The sequence below is a fragment of the Harmonia axyridis genome, chromosome 1, assembly GCF_914767665.1.
Source record: "Harmonia axyridis chromosome 1, icHarAxyr1.1, whole genome shotgun sequence".
Lineage (NCBI taxonomy): Eukaryota > Metazoa > Arthropoda > Insecta > Coleoptera > Coccinellidae > Harmonia > Harmonia axyridis.
In genome coordinates this window covers 41,546,744-41,568,064 of record NC_059501.1, presented here as the reverse complement: position 1 = coordinate 41,568,064, position 21,321 = coordinate 41,546,744, and the positions used below count along the sequence as shown (strand labels likewise).

At 32.5% G+C, this 21,321-nt stretch overlaps 1 long non-coding RNA gene across 1 annotated transcript; it reads left to right on the top strand.

Moving 5' to 3' along the window:
- Positions 1-5,991: 5,991 nt before the first annotated feature.
- Positions 5,992-19,031, top strand: LOC123670674. Its single transcript, XR_006745956.1, has 6 exons — positions 5,992-6,834; positions 6,902-6,981; positions 7,065-7,257; positions 8,908-8,997; positions 14,340-14,503; positions 17,443-19,031. It is a non-coding gene; the product is annotated as an uncharacterized LOC123670674 (long non-coding RNA).
- The last annotated feature ends 2,290 nt before the right edge of the window (positions 19,032-21,321 follow it).

The window sequence follows — 21,321 nt, the reverse complement described above, 5'->3', positions numbered from 1 at the left end:
AACTTGATCAATTAAAAATCAATAAAACTGATACTAATGTTGTTTAGTTCCGATCTTGTTGGAATTGTTTAATCTCAACATTGTACCTTTGGGGATGGGGGTTTGTGACGCATTCATAGATTTGTATTTTGGAATTGCGTACACTGTTTTATATTTTAGTCTTTTGTTATTTAATTATTGAGTTCACCACTGCTGTATTTTCAATTTTTATATTATTTCTATTAGTTATTTTCCATTTCTAGTGCAATTTCAACTGGTCAGTTCACTGTATACATTATAGTTTTACGCTGTTTTGTGTGTGGTGAAATGAAAACCATTATGTGGGACAGTCATGAATATTTAATGTATTAGGTATTATGAATAGGATCTCTTTAGTACACTTAAATATCAGAACTTTGGTAGGTCATTTCACGGATTTTAAAAACATGGTTTTGCATAGCTGTCATGATATTGTTTTTTTGAACGAGACTAGGTTGGATGGGAGTGTACCTGACGAGTCAGTTTTTATTGAGGGGTATCGCATCATTCGATGTGATCGTAATAGGCAGGGAGGGGGTGTAGCTGTATATGTTAGGTCGAGTTTAGGTTATTCGGTGTTGAGGGTTGGAGGTTCAATAGAGCAAATTTGGCTGAAAGTCGGCTCACCCTTGGACGGAACGGCTGTAGGTGTTATTTATAGACCACCAAATAATAATTATAAAATATTTTGTCAGCTGTTTGAGTCTGAATGTGGTTTTGTTACTGAACATGCGAGTAAGATAGTTTGTGTTGGAGATTTCAATACTAATATGTGTGTTTCGGACAGTGAATCCGAATTTGTGAAAAGAAGCTACGGACATCTAGGGTTGTTTCAGTTAGTTGATCAGCCTACAAGAATAACAGAACGCTCTGCTACTTTAATTGATTTTATTTCAACATCTGACGCTCACATCATCTCTGACGTTCTTGTTCTACCCACAGATATAGATACTGACCACGAACTTATTTTGTGTAACTTGAGCATTGAAAATGTAGAAAAAACACCTCGTTTTAAGACATATAGAGATTTCAGATTCTTCAATTACTCGCAGTTCAAATCGGAACTCGAATCCATTCCTTGGAATAATATTTATGATGTTCGCGATGTTGATGAAAAGGTCGAATTCATAAATTATAATCTGATTTGTTTGCTGGATTTACATGCACCGTTTCGCACCGTGAGGGTAACAAAGAATTATGCACCATGGCTGACTGATAATTTGAGGGAGATGATGAATTTGAGAAATTGAACTCTTAGACGTTTCAGGAAATTCAAAAATCAAAATGATTGGATAGTTTATAAACAACTCCGTAATACAGTTTCATTGGCAGTAAAAAATGAGAAAAAATCATATTATAGTCATATTTTGAACGATAAAAATCCTAAAAACCTTTGGTCTAATCTCAAATCGCTGAATTTAATTAATAAACGTACGACAAGTCTTCCTGAAAAGTTGAAAGATGTCCATAAGATCAATCAACATTTTGTTGATTCCATTCCCAAACTACCCATGGACAGGGAAACTCATACATTTTCTTCTGACAATATGAGGGATCCGAACATGGTGAAGATGACTTTTAATGAAGTAGACGAAACTGTGGTATCTAAGATCATTAATCGGATAAGAACTAAAGCTGTGGGATATGATGGGATTAATGTGTCCACAATTCAACTCTGCTGCCCTTTTATATTGCCCTATATTGCCCATGTTATCAATGCTTGTCTGAAACATTCGATTTTTCCGAGTTCTTGGAAAAAGGCATTAGTAATCCCACTTCCTAAGAAGCCCCATCCATCTTCCCTTGATGACATTTGTCCTATCAGTGTGCTTCCAACGTTATCCAAGATACTTGAAAAGGTGATGCAGACACAAATACGGGATCATTTAGATTCTTTCAATATAATTCCGTGTGAACAATCTGGTTTCAGACCTGGACATAGTTGCTGCACTGCATTACTTAACATCACAGATGAAATCATTGAGTCTTCTGATCGGGGTAATCTAACAATCATGACCTTGCTTGATTTTACCAAAGCGTTTGACTCAATAAATCACAAAGTCTTGTTGACCATACTTCATTATATTGGTTTTTCTCGGGAGGCCATAAGGCTGGTTGAGAGTTATATCGGATCTCGATCCCAAGCGGTACTTATTGATGGTGTGTTGTCTTCTTTTGTGAGCCTGACTTCTGGGGTCCCGCAGGGTTCCATTCTTGGACCTCTGCTTTTCATTATTTATATTTGTTGTTTTTCTTTCGTTTCCCTTTCAGCAAGGTTGTATTTTTATGCGGATGACAGCCAGCTGAAATTTTCTTTCAAACCCGATGAGGCTGAGCAAGCTATAAGTGCTCTGAACTTCGACTTGTGTAGAATACATGAAATTTCTCAAAAACATTGTTTGAAGTTGAACATCAGTAAGTCAACATGTCTTCTTTTCGGTGGTAAAAATGATAGAAGAGCGTTTTTGCGGGATTTCGGCGGTACCATAGTGTTGGGGGGAGAGACGGTTGACTTTCAGGAAAGTATAAGAAACCTAGGCTTAACTATGGACACGGATTTAAGATTTTCTAAGCCCATTTCGATGTGCTTGAGTAAAGCCTATTTGAGTTTGAGACTTCTGTATCAGTGTCGGAAATACTTGAACAGTAATAATAAGAAAATTCTCTGTGACTCGCTGGTTCTTTCTCATCTAAACTTTTGTGATGTAGTTTATGGTCCCTGTTTGACTGTTATGGATGAGAAGCGAATCCAGGGTTTACAGAATTCATGTTTGAGGTTCATTCATGGGATCAGAAGGTATGAACCGGTAACATACAGTCTCAGATGTACTGATTGGCTGAATATGAAACATAGAAGGCAGTTACACTCTCTCACGTTATTTTTCAATGTAATCAGACGTAATTCACCTTTGTTGCTTGCTAATAAAATCAGGTTTCGTTCTGAAATGCACCATGTTAATATTCGTTCAAAGGACACGATTTCTGTTCCCAAACACTTCACCGCGCTATTTACTAGATCGTTTTCCTATCAAGCTCCGTATCTTATGAATGGGTTGGGATTTGTATACAAGGGCTTAACTTTAGATAAATTCAAACTACACATATTAAACAACTTTCGTAATGACCCATTATATTTATAGTAAATCAATTTAATCATTTCAACTAACTGATATATTATGTTCCTTTGAACTCAACATCTTGAAAATTTATTAATTTTTGTTTTTTTTGTTGTGCTGTGGCTGTATCTAGTGAATATTCTACAAAGTTTTGCTTGTTTTGCTGCATTGGTGAGCTCATTCGATTTAAGTTAGTGGGTTATGTTCAAACATATTTTTCTTTCTTTTTTTTATCTTGTTTCTAGTTCAATAACAGAGGGTTAGGTGGAAGAATAGACGTGAGGTCTCGGGACTTTTAGTAGGTTTTATTTTCAAGTTATAATACCTGAGACAGCGAGAACTAAATCTCGCCCTCAATTCTATTGCATTTTTTGTATCATAATTTCTATAAATAAAGGCCTTTATTATTATTATTATTATTATTTCAGCACTGAATTTTCTCCAGAAGTTGTACAGCTTTTTGATGAGTATCCTGAATTATTTTCTTCTGGCTTGTGAACCTTCAATAAGGGTAAAGCTAAGTTATTACTGAAAAACCCAGAGTCGGTACATCCAAAATTCTTCAAAGCTTGTGCAGTGCCTTATGCTTTACGAGGTAAGGTAGAAAAAGAAATTAATAGATTGCTGAAGTTAAATATTATTACACCAATCGATTATGCAGAATGGGGTACCCCGTTGGTACCAGTCATAAAAAAAATGGTGATATAAGATTGTGCGGAGATTTTAAAGTTACGATCAACCCCCATCTTTTATTAGATAAACATCCTCTTCCAAAACCACAAGAATTATTTGATAAATTAGGAGGAGGAATAGAATTTTCAAAAATTGATTTAACTAATGCATATCAACAAATTTTGGTAGATGAAGATTCTGAGAAATTTTTAGTAATTTCAACTCATTTAGGTTTATTTAAATATAAAAGATCAACATTTGGCATCAATAGTGCACCCTCTATTTTTCAAAAATTTATGGAAAAATTATTAGCAGGTATAGAAGGTGTTGTTGTGTTTATCGATGACATTTGTGTCACGGGTAGAAATCGTGCTGAACATTTATTTCGGTTGAGAAAAGTTTTAGAAATTCTTGAAAGTTCAGGGTTAAAGATTTCATCGGAAAAATGTCTCTTTTTCCAAAAATCTATTGAATATTTAGGTTATAAAATTGATGCTGAGGGCATTCACCCTTGCGAAAGTAGAATTGAAGCCATTTTGAGAGCACCTAGACCAACGAATGTTAAGCAATTACAGTCATTTCTTGGTTTAATTAATTATTATGGAATATTCATCAAAAATTTATCATCTTCTTTATATCCCCTGTATTCATTATTTCAGAAGGGAAAGCGATAGAATTGGTCCAATGAATGCGAAATTTCATTTGAGCAAGTCAAAAAGAGTTTGACAGGTAATAATCTTCTTGTATCGTATGATCCTAATTTACCTTTAAAATTAACAGTAGTAGCTTCAGATTACGGTTTGGGGGCGGTTTTGAGTCACGTAATGCAAGATGGTTCAGATAGACCTTTAGCTTATGCCTCAAGAGTTCTTAAAACAGCAGAAAAGCGTTATGCTCAAATAGAGAGAGAGGGTTTGGCGATTATTTTCGGTTTGAGTAAATTTAATCAGTATTTGTACGGAAATCATTTTTATCTAGAAACTGATAATAAAGCTTTAACCTATATTTTCAACCCTTCTAAGGGTATTCCAGAATTTTCAGCGAATCGTGTTAGACGCTGGGCTACCATTCTTGCTAACTATAATTATCAAATCTCTTATGTCAAGTCTTCTTTGAATAAAGCAGATTCTTTATCTCGACTACCGGTCGATAATCCTGATGAAAATTGGACGGATGACGATCCAAATTATATTTATTATTTTTCTAATGTTGAGAAAAAAATTATTGAATTATGATATCGTTCGAGTGACTAAACAACATAAAATTTTATCGAAAATATTGAATTTTGTGAAAGACGGTCGTTGGCCAAGTTATGCATATAAGGAAAATGCTTACAAATATTTTGCTTCTAAGCGATTTGAGTTATCAATTGAGAGTAACGTTCTTTTATGGAATCATAGAGTAGTAGTTCCCACGAAACTTAGATCGAAATTATTGAATAAAATACATGAAAGTCACTCAGGTATAGTTGAAATGAAATCAACTGCCAGATCATATTTTTGGTGGTCAAAAATCGATAAAGACATTGAAAATTATATTAAAAATTGTGAATCCTGTAAAATGAATCGACACAAAATTCGAAGTCAATTTAGATCGATATTACCACCTTGTTCACCTGTAGTGAAAGAAAAAGTTAAATGTTCACAATTGAAACAAAAGTCATATTGTAAGGGACAAAGAACGATATGCTTTGTCCCAGGGGAGAGAGTTCTTGTCAGGAAATTTAGTGAGAATAGAGAGTATTGGGAAAAAGGTACAATAAGAAGTAGAATAAGTAAATCCATGTTCTTAGTATGGGTTCCAAGTAGAAATTGTGTACTGAAAAAGCACGTTGATCAATTGCGTAAAGATCATTTAGATTTGTCATTACCACTTGAGAACGAAGTTCCCAAGACAGAAGAAACTGATATTAGTGCAGAAACACAAACAGGTATTGTAAAAAATGAAACTGTTGACGAAGAACCTTTAACTCTTAGGAGAACTAAAAGAATTGTTAAACCACCTGAAAGATTTGGATTGTAAATGTATATCCTATGTATTATATTGCATAATATTTGTAAATAAGAAATTGTAATATTGGGATTCAAATTAGTGCCATTATGTTTTGAATTTTTTGGGGGGGAATGTTACATATTGTATCCATAGCAACGGCAGTTGCACATATGTGATATGTGCCGATGTGCATTTTAGTTGTAACAGAGTTCAGTTGAATAATAAACGGATATAAGATAATGTGTAGTAAGTTTCATTCCAAATTGAATGACCCAATTTATATCAAGTTATATAAATATTTCAATTAAATATCGACAGATATTTAACATAAGTATATTGCGATTGCTTTAAATATTTTCCATAAGTGGTTTTTTGACGTGATATCTGTACATAGTTCTTTACATGCTTTTTTACTGACATTGATTCTTGCAGTTTTATTCATGATAATCCTGAAATTTAGTATTTGAATCTGTCTTCATCCGACAATCCTTTCATTCAATAATCCTATTGTTTAATTTTTGAAATAGTATATTTTTACTATCATCTGTGAGTGATTTTGATATGAGATCTAATGGTGAAAACAAATCTTTATAACACAATTTTGTTCTTTATGATCCATGGTACATTTATATGAAACAACCTACGTACAGGTTAATACTTCTGTGAAAATTCTTTATTTTTTTCGTTTATCTACTGTGTTTTTTTTTAAATGGAAATGATAAATGAATAATCTATTATTATAACTTTTTCATCATATCATTAAAATAATAATAACTAAAATATAAACATAAGTATGAAAAAGAAGAAGAATATGAAATATCAAAACAAGAAGTTCCATAGGCATGAACTCGTTGAGGCATAGAGTCAAGTAAAGTCAGAAAGAGTATATAAACTCAGAGATGTTTTCAAAGCCATCATAATGTTTTGAGCTTTCGAGTGCAGAGGTGTTTTTGTGTAGTAGTGACTTTGAATTTAAAATTCTATATTCAATATGTCTTTTCGATTTTTGGACATAGAAGCGGAAGTTAGCAGTGAGGTGAGTTGGCATATTATATTTTTTCTTCATACAGTTTCAACAAATATCTTTAAATTTTTCTTTGCAGGATGAATTTGAGATCCAGAATTCAGACGATAAACGTAAAAAAAAAACAAAAAGTGGTAGATAGTTCCGAGGAAGAGGAAGGTAAATATTCGTTCAACTAATTTTTGCGTATCTTATTATTCCGATAATTATTTGTTATTAAGTTTATTGTTTACTTATTTCAGATGATGATGAAATGTTGAGAGAAGAAATCAAAGACCTTATTGATGACGACTCTCTCAGTGATAGTGATGATTCGATATTTCTGGTGGTAAAAAAAGAAAGAGATCAGATGATGAAGAATTAGATGATCGACATGAAGACGATGATTTCGACCTCATCGAAGAAAATTTGGGCGTTAAGATTGATCGAAAAAGGGTGAGTTCACATTTTATTATTAATATTCGATAATTTTGTTATGCCTTAAGATGATTTCATCTCATTGGAATGTTTCGTTTTCAAAAAAATTTTATTGCTCTCATTTTATTTCGGTTAGATTATTTGCCTTCATTCGAAATTTTGAATCTCAATAACTTTACTCCATCATTGAAAATTATATCTTCAATTGTATATCGAGATTTTTATTTTTGAGTATTGTTGATCTTACTTATTTGATATCAGCTCAATTGAATTATCCCTAAAAATTTACAGAACAAAATATTAAAAATGGCGAATTGAAATCTATTACAGTTGAGAATAATAATTTGGAAAGACCTTAGTGATATACTCGAACGGTTTTATATTTAAAATTTTTATTTTTTATTGTATTCGTTGTTTTTATTCATTTCACAAATTTTTGTTAGTTAAAAATGAAGTTTGATATTTAAAATCAACCATAAGCACAATTCGAAGAAATCATTCCTCGGAAACTACAAACTACATAATTATTAAGTTGAAGATTATTACAAGGTAAATATAGTGTAGTGACATGCAGAAAATTTTTCAATTCTGGAAAATATATTCCTTTATCTTTATTTTTACAAATTTCACGAGGTGACACTACTGTATTTTCTTCGTTAGAGTAATATTTGTCATTTTTCTTTTCGAAATTTTTCTTATAAAACAAATGTTCTAATTTTCCTATTTCATCCTGAGTCAGTCAAGACACTTCATAGCCAGTATAATCGACATAAAGAACACCTATAACATATCGAATCAGTAGTCCTGGAGTCGTCAGTCTACTCGTGTAGCACCTTTAATCTGCCGTCTGTTGAGAATTCGTGGAAATTACGTCAAGACTTTTAAACTTGTACTTTTTTTTTTTTTGATTCTCACACAAGGTTTAATCCTCCGGGAGCTCACCTTCGAGAAAATTTGATTTCTGTTTGTTTCATGTCACGATTTTCTTTTTTTTCTTTCAATATTTTCTTACATTGTAAAATGACTGTATTTTGTTTTGAATGTAGACTAATCATGAAATAAACATTATTATTATTATTATTATTATTAGTATTATGAAAATCTTTCCGTTTCTTTGAATTTCCTCTATCAATCATGTTGATAACAAAAAATTGGGCAAACCTATTGCAATCAGATCTATCGATGTTCCACAATCAATAGATTTTCTTGTTTCTAGCAGAAGTGTTTCTTTTTTTATCGTGTCAACTGAATTATCCCTAAAAATTTATAAAACAAGATATAAAAATGGCGAATTGAAATCTATTACACTTGACAATAATAATTTGGAAAGACTCCACTATTCACCTTGTAATTAATTCACAGACGCTAAAATCTATTATTTCGAGTTGAAGATAATACTATTCACCCTCATAGTTTCAGATTAATTAATGTTTTGGATTTTTATTAGGATTTCGAAACCAATGTTTGCAATCAAAACATTTTCTGTCAATAAACCGAAAGGAATTAGTTCAATTCAGCAATAAATTTATTGAAATTCAACTACTATCTAATCAACCATTCATGGAATAGGCCTCATAACAATATTTGCTTTATCTGGAATGGAAGCAGACATTTTTATATTTTTTTGAAATCATAGATTCAGATATTAATATATTTTTTTTTTCGCAGAAATTCAAACGTATAAGGAAAATAATAGCGAATGAAAGTAAAGGGCAACAAAGGAGAACAACAATGGACATAGATTCGTCCTCAGATGAGGTAAGTAAACTTTTTTTAATACTATTTTTCATCGACACAATTTCATTTGTTCAATGAAAAAATACTTTTGCACGTTTGTTCAAAGTATAAAAAGTTATGCGATCTATGCTCGGATCTATGTCATGTGGGAGTAATCAATATCAACTATCATATTTTAAATTGAATAGCCTGTATTTTATTCAATTATTGATTTCAATATTTTATATATGCGTTGTTTCAATATATCTAAAAAGAAACTTTTGAAAAATTGAAATCTCCGTTTTTTTTTCACAATTATTGAAAACCAAAAATTGGAAAATATCGTTCGTTTGGCGTTTAGGGTTTTTGTCGTAAATTATAAAAACTATGTATTACATGAAATGTGGTACACAAACTTTTTGTAATACCACATTCATGATCCTTCTTTCTCGAAAATTCTATTTTCTTCGAACATTATATGATCATAAAATTAAGAACTTATACAGGGAGATCCAGATTTTTGTTCAAAATAATTTCGGTGTCGGGTAGAAAAACTCTTTTTTATGAAAAAATTTCATATAAACATATATCCTAAAAAGCTTCGTTTTCGAGATACGATGAAGTTTTAGAAAAAAATCAGAGCTTCATTCAAGTATTTTCCATGGAATGTATCACTTTTGAGATTATCTAGTACAAAGGAAACACTATTCAAAAAATCTACAAAAATGAATTTTTCAAATTTTCCCTTTATGAAAGTTCAAAAATTAACGTAGTGTTATAACGCTTTCAGAAGGCATTAGATTGAACATTTCAGAAAGAACATTCATCAGACACTTAAACAATAAAAAATATTCACAAAATTTTTTATTGTTTCAGTGTTCTTCTGAAATATTCAACTGAATGCCATCTGAAAGCGTTATAATACACCACATCAATATTTGCACTTTCATTCATCGTTAATAGGACAATTTGAAAAATAATTTTTTCGTAGATTTTCGTGAATAGTGTTTGCTATGAACTCGATTATCTCAAAAATGGTACATTCTATGAAAAACATTCAGGAAAACTTTTTTTTGTGGAGCTCAGTTGATTCCAAAAATGAAATGATGTTCTCGAAAGTAAGAAAGTGGTCTAAATTTTCATTATGAAAAAAATTATTGCACCCCTATATCTATGCCACTGGATGATTTTTGGCAGGAGACACTTGCCTTATTCGAAAAATTGCATTATCAAGACTTCAATAATATGAAAACAATCCATGTAATAATACTAGAGTTTCAAATAAACAACGGTTTTTTTCTTTAAACAACACCCTGTGTCTAAAAAACGAATATTGTTAGAATATAATAATAATAATAATAATAGTTTATTGATCCTTTTAGACAAACAAGGTATGTATAGGACAAGTCACAAATGCAAAAATAATAACAATTCAGACATTTTCTAAGCTATCATTATAGTACTCATTAACACTATAAAAACACTTCTTGAGAAGTAAATACTTAACAACTTTCTTAAATTTAAACAAATTGAGCGACTTAATGTTACTAGGTAGATGGTTAAATAACTTAATACACTGGTACTTAGGTGACATTTCAAATTTTGATGTCTTATGTTTGGGAATTGACAATATTTTCTTATTCCTAGTGTTATGGGAATGAAAGCTTGACAATTTTACAAAACTTTCCTCATTTTCCTTTGCAAAAACCAAACATCTCAATATGAAAATGGAAGCCAGTGTCAATATCCTATTTTCTAAGAAAACTGGTCTACAAGAGGATCGTGGAGATACGTTGAATATCATACGTGAAATTCTTTTTTGTATAATAAATACTCTATCAGTTTCTGTTGAATTACCCCATACCATGATATTATACGATAGGTGACTAAATACTAAACTATAATATACATTCATAAGTGAGCACAAGGGAAGTAGATACCTGACTCGACTTAAAGCATAATAAGAACTGTACAGCTTTTTACATACTTCATCAACGTGTGAATTCCACTTTAAGTGCCTATCGATGTAGATACCTAGGAACTTCGTGCAGTTCTTTGATGCAATAATAGAATCTGAATGTCGAATTACAAGGGTACTATCATTATTCGAAATCGAGAAGTAAACGCATTCAGTCTTGTTCACATTTATCATGATAGCATTAACATAGCACCATTCAACGAAGCAATGAACCAATAAATCGCACAACCCCTGTAGCTCCTCCAAAGTATCCGCAGTAACGGCTAATGAAAAATCATCAGCAAACAAGATTGCTCTTAGTATCTTCATCAGATCTGGACAATTTTTAGACTTATTAATAAACAATCTCAACAAATTCTCAGGCAGATCGTTGATAAATATCAAAAACAAGAGCGGTCCCAAGACAGAGCCCTGAGGCACACCTAACTTCAAATTATGTTTACTGGATGAAGAATCTTGAACTCTGACGGATACAACTCTGCCCTCAAGATAACTTCGAATCCAGTCATGAAATACTCCCCTAAATCCAAGATTGTAACATTTGTCTAATATGAATTGAAAGGAGATACTATCAAATGCTTTAGAAAGATCAAAAAATAATCCGGCAACATATGAGCCATTATCGAGGCAGTCGTATACAAATTCAACAAATTCCAAAACTCCAGTTTGAGTTGAGCGACCTGATCTGAAACCGTGCTGCGCAGAGGTAAGCAGTTGAAACTTATCAAGGAATTTCATCATTCTATTGAACACTAATCGTTCAAATAGTTTGGAAAGACAACTGAGAACAGAAATAGGTCTATAATTACTAATATCATATACATCACCTTTTTTATGAACTGGAATAATAGTGGCCTTTTTGAGGAGATCAGGAAAAACTCCTGTGGTAACCGACATGTTAACCAAATAGGCAAAATGTCGACTGATATCAGGACCTATCAACTTCAAGATTCGCGCAGAAACAAAATCAACACCTGAGTCATTCTTAAGAGATTTCAATACGTCAGCTACCTCATGATCCATAACTGGATGAAAGAAAAAGTTATTATTCAGCATAAATGAAGTAGTACATGAAGTGGACAATGAATTATTATAGTAACGGTTGAGGCTTATCTCCGCAACCGTTGTAAAATGGTTGGCAAACATCTCAGCTACAGTTTTGGCCTCATCGAACAAGACACCTTCAACAACAAGCTCTATGGTTCTTTGATCATTGCTTTTTCGTCCGGTCACAGTATTGACCAGATTCCACACTGTTCTATTTTTATTAGTAGATTTATCAATAAGATTACGGTGGAAATCTAATTTAGCATTTCTTAACAGATTATTATAAGAATGTTTGGCTGTTTTATACAAATAATAGGTAGATTCACTCCTGATATTGATATATAACCAGTGAAGATTTTTCAGGTCTCGTTTCGCCGAGATAATTTCTGGAGAAGTGAATTTTTTGAGAACATTGGCATTGTTGACATATCTTTTGATAGGACAACAAGTTTCAAAAGAACTTTGAATCAAATTAACAAACACTTCAAAGCATTCATCAACATGTGGATATTTATACATTTCCTGGAAATCACAATTTGAAATACAATATTCAAAATCCTTCAGATTTTGGGGACAAAGGTCTCTAACTAACTTCGATACATCATGATTTTTTAGGGGCAAATTTATTTGAAACTCGAGTGTAATAGCCCGATGATCACTAATATGAGGTTCGTAAACTTTAACATTACAATCAACTAAATTTGCATTTGTTAAAACATAGTCAACTTTGGAGATTGATGTGTGGCCAGTGACATCAATAAAGACCCTGGTTGGATCATTTGAGGAAACATTCATATTGAAACAATTCATTAAATCAACGAACAACTTACGATTTGCGGAATCAATTTTCAAAAAATCGACATTCAAATCTCCACACACAAAAATTACATCAGCTGAAGTGATGCAATAATTGAGAGCAACCGAAATCCTGTCCAGAAAAATCTCGAAATCTCCAGAACCAGGACGATAAACACTTATGATGGCTATTTTAACATCACATGCAACCACTAGAATTCCACTAATTTCACACTCCATTTCTTCGGAAAAACGCGATACACTTAGATTCCTCACAGATAAACCATACGTTTACATGAACTTTTTTCATGAAAAGAGTTGGTCTATCTGACGCTAACGTTATTTAATTTACATCTGTATTGATTCTACATATACTTTCCACAACTTTGGTGGTACAGGGGGTAATTGCCCTTCAAGATTTCCAGAATAAAAAATTCTAGAATTTTCTCAAAAACGAAGAACATGAATTTTTCAATCATATGAACCAATAATCTTTTTACTTTCAATTATCGCTTTCAAGATGATTACTTTTATTGCACCACAAGCACGTCTATGTCCGAAGTTTATTATTTTCTTTATCATTCCACTCTGTCGGCATCTCACTTGTTTTGTAATCTGTGATTTTTGCATTCGTCGTCGGTATATACTTACTCGGTGTTTTGTGTCATTTTCGTCACAAAATTTTAATACTCCAGTTATCAAAGATCTGAACTGAGTTATTCGCTCAAAAAATTGTCTGTGCTGTGTATTACAATTCAATGTGTTTCATTAAAATTGCAATAATTTGTGAAGACATCAGTTTTGACTTGACTATTGAGGGTGTTCCTAAATTGGTGGTACAAACGGAAATGACTGACTCCTCGAATCATTTTAAGAAATAAAGTTCTATAACATGATACAGAAATTGAAGTGTAAGTTTTTTTTCTTATATCACTTTTCCTTCACAAGATACTTAATTTAAATTTGGTATAGATACATATTCCAATTCAAAGTTTTCATCATTTGATATGCTAATTTTGAATTCATATCTAGAGGGTGATATTTTTTCTGGAAGAGTGTCCGTTTCTTTCCACCAGAATTTTTTTTTTGGTTGACCACTGGTACCAAATTGTAAAAAGAAACTTTGGTGGAGTACTACACTTTTTGGTTTCTTGTCGGGTCTTATCAAGCAATTCTTCAGTAATCCTCAATACCCAATATGTAGAAAAAATTAATAAAGATTTGATAAACTGTTAGAAGCACCACAATAAAGTAGGACTACAAGAAACAACCTGTTTCTCGAAAACAAAGCGTTTTTGGGCTCATGTATAGGACATTTTATTCTTGAAATTATTCATGAAATATATCATTTTTCTTCGTACCTCGAATTCAATATCAAAAAATGCCATCATTTCGAGTGATTTTTGGTTCAAACTTCGTTATCAAACCTTTCTCTCTCACATAACAGATATAAGTAAACGTTGTTGTCATCAACAATTTTTTTTGGATTAGATATATTTAGTATATTATGGATAAAATGAAAATATTTGTGGACCGAACTAATATGTAGTTTTTTTTTTCAAAGGATGACGAGGAAAAATCCGAGGAAAAAACGGAGCTAGTCCAAAGAGATGTGTCTGATTCGGAAACGGAAGCAACAGATGATGATTTCATTAATGATGATATCATTGATGATGAACTTCCAATTGGTGCCAGAAAAAGGAATAGGAGAGTCGTTTCTTCTAATATGTAAGTAGTACTGTTTTTATTTATTTTTATAACCATTCCATCATCAGTCTAACATTCCATTCTCATTTTTATATACATATATATACTCTATAGCAGTAGCGGCTAGTAACAATATAAGATGGTAAGGTACATTAAAAAATTATAATTATTATATATGTATTTTACTCGCTCGAGGACAAAATTTATCGAGTGAACTTAACGTTGTCTGTTGCATACATAATCATTTTACCGACCCAACATCATTTTTATCTTTATATTTTTATATTTATTTACAAGATTTTGAATAGTTGTTTCGTCGTGATTATTCAAAATACAAGTTAGGACAAAAATGTCGACGTCTACATGTTCATTGAAATTTATTTGATACTGTTCTGATTTTTTGGTAGAATAAGGAATTTTCTGTTCTATCTCCAATTTTTCATTTTTTATTATTCCATTATATCCAATTAAAAAATCATTTTCAAATTTTCATTACTTATTATGAATACGTCTCTTCAATATTTTTGTTTTGTTTTATGCACACCATTAATTGTTCTCAAATTCTTTGCATAGATTTGTTCCCATTTGATTTTAGATGTATGAGTTTCGAATTTATCAAAGAAACATTTGATTCTGTATCATAAATAGCGGATACTTCCAAAGTGTCATTCAAAGTTACCTTAAGCTTAATTAATGGTGAAATTATTAGTTTTCTGGATCCGTGATGTTGAATTCCACTTCTAATATGGAATTATTAACGTGTTGCATTCCTTCTTCTTTTTTTTGGAACCACCATTTTGCTGTAGGATGAAAATTCATTCATTTATCTTTATTTTTACAAATTTCACAAGGCGACTTCACTGTATTTTCTTCGTTAGAGTAGAATTTGTCATTTTTGTTTTCAAAATTTTTCTTATATACCAAATGTATCAATATAAATAATTTTTCTATTTCATTATAAAGATTTTCCATTTTTTTTAATTTTCTCTATCAATCATGTGGATAACAAAATTTGGGAAACCTGTTGCAATCAGATCTATCGATATTCCACTCAATAGATTTTCTTATTTTTAGTAAAAGTTTTTCTTTTTTTATCTCGTATTCTGATAAAGAGCCTTTTTGGAATTTGAATGAAAATGCATATCTTATAGGAGACCAACTATTACCTGTGAATGTTCTACAAAAAATCTCTCTCCATATTTCCCATTTTGATTCAATAGTTAGTTTCATTAGTGTACAACTGCACCAACACCTTCATCCAAAAATGATTTCAGGATTTCAATTTTGTTTTCATCCCCAGATATGTGAAATCACTCGCATTCTTCTCGAATCCAGTAGTCCATTGATCTGCGCTCGAAATTCTCCCATTAATTTTTGGATTGTGAATTTATCTGCTTTTTCGCTTATGTTTATAACTGCACTTTGACCTCCACTCTTTTCGAGTAATTTTTCTAACTCCTTCATAAGTGGCTGATCAGAGGCATTCACATGGTCACCAATATTCAGCTGATCTCCAAGAGTTACTTCTAAAAAGATATCTTCAAACTGGAGATTGGCACCTTCATCCAAATAGGTAGCAGCCAAATCCTCGTTTTAATTGATCTATACATTTCTAGTTTGGTTTCTTTTGGAAATCAAATTTTTAACTTTATTATATGCTGAAGTCTTGATTACTTTTTTATGTAAACTTGCTCTTTAATATATATCGGGAAGTACGGCCATCAGTTGTTCCAAACGAAGTTATGCAAAGAAGATTTGTTTTAGAATCTTCCGAATATCTCGAACAAAAACCAAGATATGTATAGCGAAATATTTTAAACAGTCATTTTTTAGAAATGCTATGATCTGCTTTCTGTTATCTTATTATTTAGAAAAAAGATTTCGCGGATCCTTGGAGAATTTTTTTCAGAGTCTTATCCTGTACCTGACGAAATTTTTTTCGATTACATACCTACCCCTCGAAAAAAAAAATCTACGCCATTGCATATTTTCCGAGTGAAATTGTACAGGGTGGGCAAATTTCGATGTTTTGCACTACAACTTTCAAACCAGAGGAGATAGACAAAATGTGATACCCTATTCTCGGTCTCTTTATCTGAGAAACTAACAAGGGTAGTATTCATTTTTGGCCACCTTCTTTTGTTTTCAAGAACGAAAATTGGAAAAATGGCGATATCGAAAAACATTTATATCTCCGCTAATACTGACGATAGAGCTCTGAAATTAAAACATTATACAGGCACTTTTTTACGTAGAATCCAGTGGCGGGTTCGTCTTTTCAAAAGGGTCTTCAATTACGAAGCTATGACCCAAAGTTATGTTTTTTTAATGAGACCACTATAGATTTCTGTGCCATTTTTTGAAATCTTAATTTTTCCTGATTTCAAAAATATATAACATCGTATGGTTTGTATTAATATAAATGATAGAAAATAGTCAAAAACCTTTTTTTATCTAATTTAATCTAATTTTTCCTGATTTCAAAAATATATAACTTCGTATGGTTTGCAGGCGCGGATCCAGGCTCCACTTTTGGGGGGGGGAACTTTTTGATACTCAAAATACTGAAAATGTGGACCCCAGACACTTTCGCCATTTTGGGACTTCATTTTTTTTGCCGTTCATAGATATGGATCTTCCCAAAATGTATTGAAGGTGAAATTTTTGCTGATATTGTAATTATTTGAGCCTAAGTATGTCAAATTCTAGGAGGGACGGCAAAATTTAAGAGGTGCCTGGGTCATTTGGGAGGGGAACGTTCCCCCAGTTCCTCCCCCGTGGATCCGCGCCTGAACTTAACACAAATAAATGAATAAATGAAACATTTCAAATGAATAACAGATGTTGCTCGTAAGGACCACCGTTTTGCTCGATACACATAATCATGTTCGGATTATTACGGATCTTATTGCATGCAACTTCGACACGTTGTAAAAGAATTTCCTCACTTCCTATTTCAGATGACTACACTAAGGATTTCGAATATCCCCCAACGAAATAATCGACAGGATTGAAATCCGGTTATCTAGCGAGCAAGGTATGCTGTCCACCACTGCCTATCCACATATTTGGAAAGTTCTGGTCCAAAAAGTTCTTGAAGGTAACTCTAAAATGAGGTGGAGCCCCTTCATGATTAAAATACATCCCTGCAATGTCCATATAATCGAGTAATGCAGGTAGATGATTTTGAAGAAAATCACCCGTAAGCTGTCTTGGTAGGATGTGTGGCCCAATCAATCGATTCTTATAAACTCTACACCATACGTTGGTTCTTTGAAAATTCGTGTTGGGATTTGGTGTACCTGATTGCATGAGGATTTTCTTCAGCCCACTCATGCGAAATCCACAGATTGAAGACGCCATCTCTCGTGAAAATGGCTTCATCAGTAAATAAAATTCTATTGATTATTCTTTCATTTCTTAAAATCCACCGACTAAAATGAATTCTATTAATTTCGTCACCTGACACCAATCGTTGTATTTTCTGGAGATGAAAAGGGTAAAGGTTATTTTTCTTTAATCTACTCCATACATGCGGCACGTTCAGAGCATGAGCAATCCTTCTAGTGCTATTTTCTGGATGTGTCTCTATCACTTCAAGAATTTCTTCATCGATATTGAGGTTCCTTCTTTCTTCAATTTTGATGTTGAGAACTGGCCATTTTCACGAATATAATTGAAAACTGATGAAAAAGTTTTGTGATGTGGTAACCTTCTATTAGGGAATCTTGATTGGCATTCCCTTACAGCCGCTCTACCATTACCGTCACAATAACTATACACTAACAACATATCAGCATATTCTTTGATTCAAGAATTTATGAGGGATTATTATGTTGGGTTTTAATATCGAGAACAAACCACAATACCTCAAAAAAATGTCTGTACCAGTTGCAGTTGTCAAATTTAATGTCATAGATATTGTTGTAGCCTACTCGAATAAACTCTTGGGGGATGTGATGCAAAATAATTTCTCAAAATTTTATAATTCGATGAAAAATTGTCAGGATATACATCTGATTGAATATTGTATGTATTCAATTAGCGAAACAAGAAATGTTTACAATTTAATCTCAATGTTCGATATTTTCACTATTGAACTCAATTTTTGGCCGAAATTGTTAATTGTTAATTGAATAAAATCCACTGAAATCCATTGAAAAATTTCCACTATACCGGGTGTTGAATCATAGCTTGTGAAAAGTCCCAAATTTTTCTAACACGAACCTGATTTTTTCGATCAGTTTGAAGATTAATCGATGGACCTAATAGAGTGAAATATATGTTCCAAATATCGATCAAATCTACTGGGTGGTTCAAAAGTTATAAGGAATTGAAAATATTGGTGAATTCATAAACCATCGTGTATTTTGCTTATGGGACATAATAATTATAATTTTGACAGTGTGAGTTCAGTTTAGTCAATTGAATTCTTAAGTTCTCACTGTGTTTTATTAAATAACTGTAGAAATCTCATCCTTCTAACGCCATCTCGAGGAACCCGATCGAACGTATACAACGCCAGATACCATAGACCTATAATAAGATATATACATTATATTATTCTATGTATATGCGAGATGGAGATAATAAAGATCATCTATTGGAAAAATAATGGATTCCTTTTTACCACTTAACTTTGCCATATGAAAGAACATGTAATTTTAACAAAAAACCATTATGGGCAATAAACCCATTTTGATTTTTCAAGGATTATTCAAAAGCTGTATGTCTATTGATATGGTTCACTAACCCTTTACTGTGCAATGTAGCATATATGCTACGCAAGCCTATGTATTCCTTTTTTTCGAATAAGAGTCATGTTCATATAATTCGTAAAGAATACTTCTCTTGTGAACTCTTATTGTACGATGATTCATGAGTGAATTCATAGATGGCAATTCCCATAAGAATTTGAAACGGTTACTAAGCAAGGCCGGCGTCGTTAAACATCCCATGGATATACAGTTGATCCAAGGTTTATAGACTCAGACAGGTTGTCTCGTAACTTTCAACCAATCAGCGTCAACCATTCGTGACGTCACTCGGTTTACACATTCAAATAAATAACATTTGATTGTAATGAAATCGTGGATTTTCACGGATTTTCTTATTAGTTTGATCGCGTATATCGTTTGTAGCCTATCTTAAATAGTCTTTAATATCTTCAATCATAAAATAGCTACGATAAAATGTCTGTCAATGATGGCCAATGGCGATACAGACACTCTATAGACCTTGACGACACCGGATGACGCGTTACCCCACTCTTCAATCCAAGTTACGAGACAACCTGTGTAATCTACAGACCTTGCAGTTGATCATGAAATATTGTTCCAGTAAGTATGAGGAGAGGAGTAGCATTCGATTTATTCAGGAGCTATCTGAAAAGACGAAAAGGGAAAGTTTCAAGTAAAGAAGACACAATTACGTGGAGTGGCTCAGGGGACAATTTTGGGCCCCATCCTTTTTCTGCTTTATATGTATGATCTATTTGTCTTAAAGTCAAGCAATTGAATTGTCAGTTTTGCTGATGACTCAGTGGTTTACTTTACCGCACCGACGTGGAACCAATTAAAGCTTAAGTCTGAAGAAAAATTTGCCGAGATAATAGAATTTTTAGATAGAAAAAAGTTGACAGTTAATATGGATAAAACTAAATGTAAGTCATTTACGGCATTTATTGGAACTGAAAAACCCCCATTTGATACGTTATGCATAAAAACTAACGGATCTTGATTTTAAATAAAGAGTACATAACATATTGGATATTTAAGGAATAATGATAATATATTGAATATTTAGGAATAATGATGGACTGCTATCTACGATAAAGCTGCCATATATGTTGGAACATCGACCGGGACAAGAAAATAGGACTCATTCATTCAGGCATATCCACTGAAATAAATCATAAAGAACAAAAAAATATATACTCGCAATAAAAACAACATAAAGTCCCAACAATAAACAAGAACATAGGTATCCTTTTTTTAGGCTTGAGCCTCGGTGCCATTTTTCCTAGACCATTTATATATTTCGAAGTTTTGACCTTTTCAAGTAATTTTTCCTAACGTGAAACCTTTCCCATTCAAATATCCAACAGTTTCTTCTAGTAGATTTCATTAAGGAACATCATTCAAAACCATTCATGCAAATATATCGAATGTTGTCATTGGCCGAGTCGATTATATTCGAGATATCGGATGTTGCGAAAAAAATATCTGACGTCACTTATTGCATTGTATTCATCGTGCCATCATTCTTTAGTTCTTTGTAGAGTTGTCTTGTTTGGTTCCCAAAATATTCATTTATTAATCTTCCATTCAACTCTTTCTCAGTATCCTCTCAATTAATTTTTACTTTAATAACAGTATTTAATGATTTTTCAATCCTTTCAATCGAATTGTCAATCAGAAATGCGATGAGATGTGGACATGTCGAAGAATCCTCAGAATAAGCTGGGTGAGCAGAACAACGAACAAGGAGGTATTGAGAAGAATGGGAAAGGAGAAGGAAATAGTCTTCTCAGTCAAAATCAGAAAATTGCAGTATCTGGGCCACGTGATGAGAGGGGAGAGGTATACGCTGTTGCAAACTATTATACAAGGAAAAATACAGGATAAAAGAAGTATAGGAAGAAGACGCATCTCCTGGTTGAACAACCTAAGGCAGTGGTGCCACAGTAGCTCGGTTGAGTTGTTCAGATCCGCAACTTCAAAGATAAAAATCGCCATGATGATAGCCAACCTTCTTAAAGGAGACGGCACATAAAGAAGAAGAAGAAGACTGCACAGAAATTGATATCATATCGACGGAATTTTAAGCAGTATTGTGAA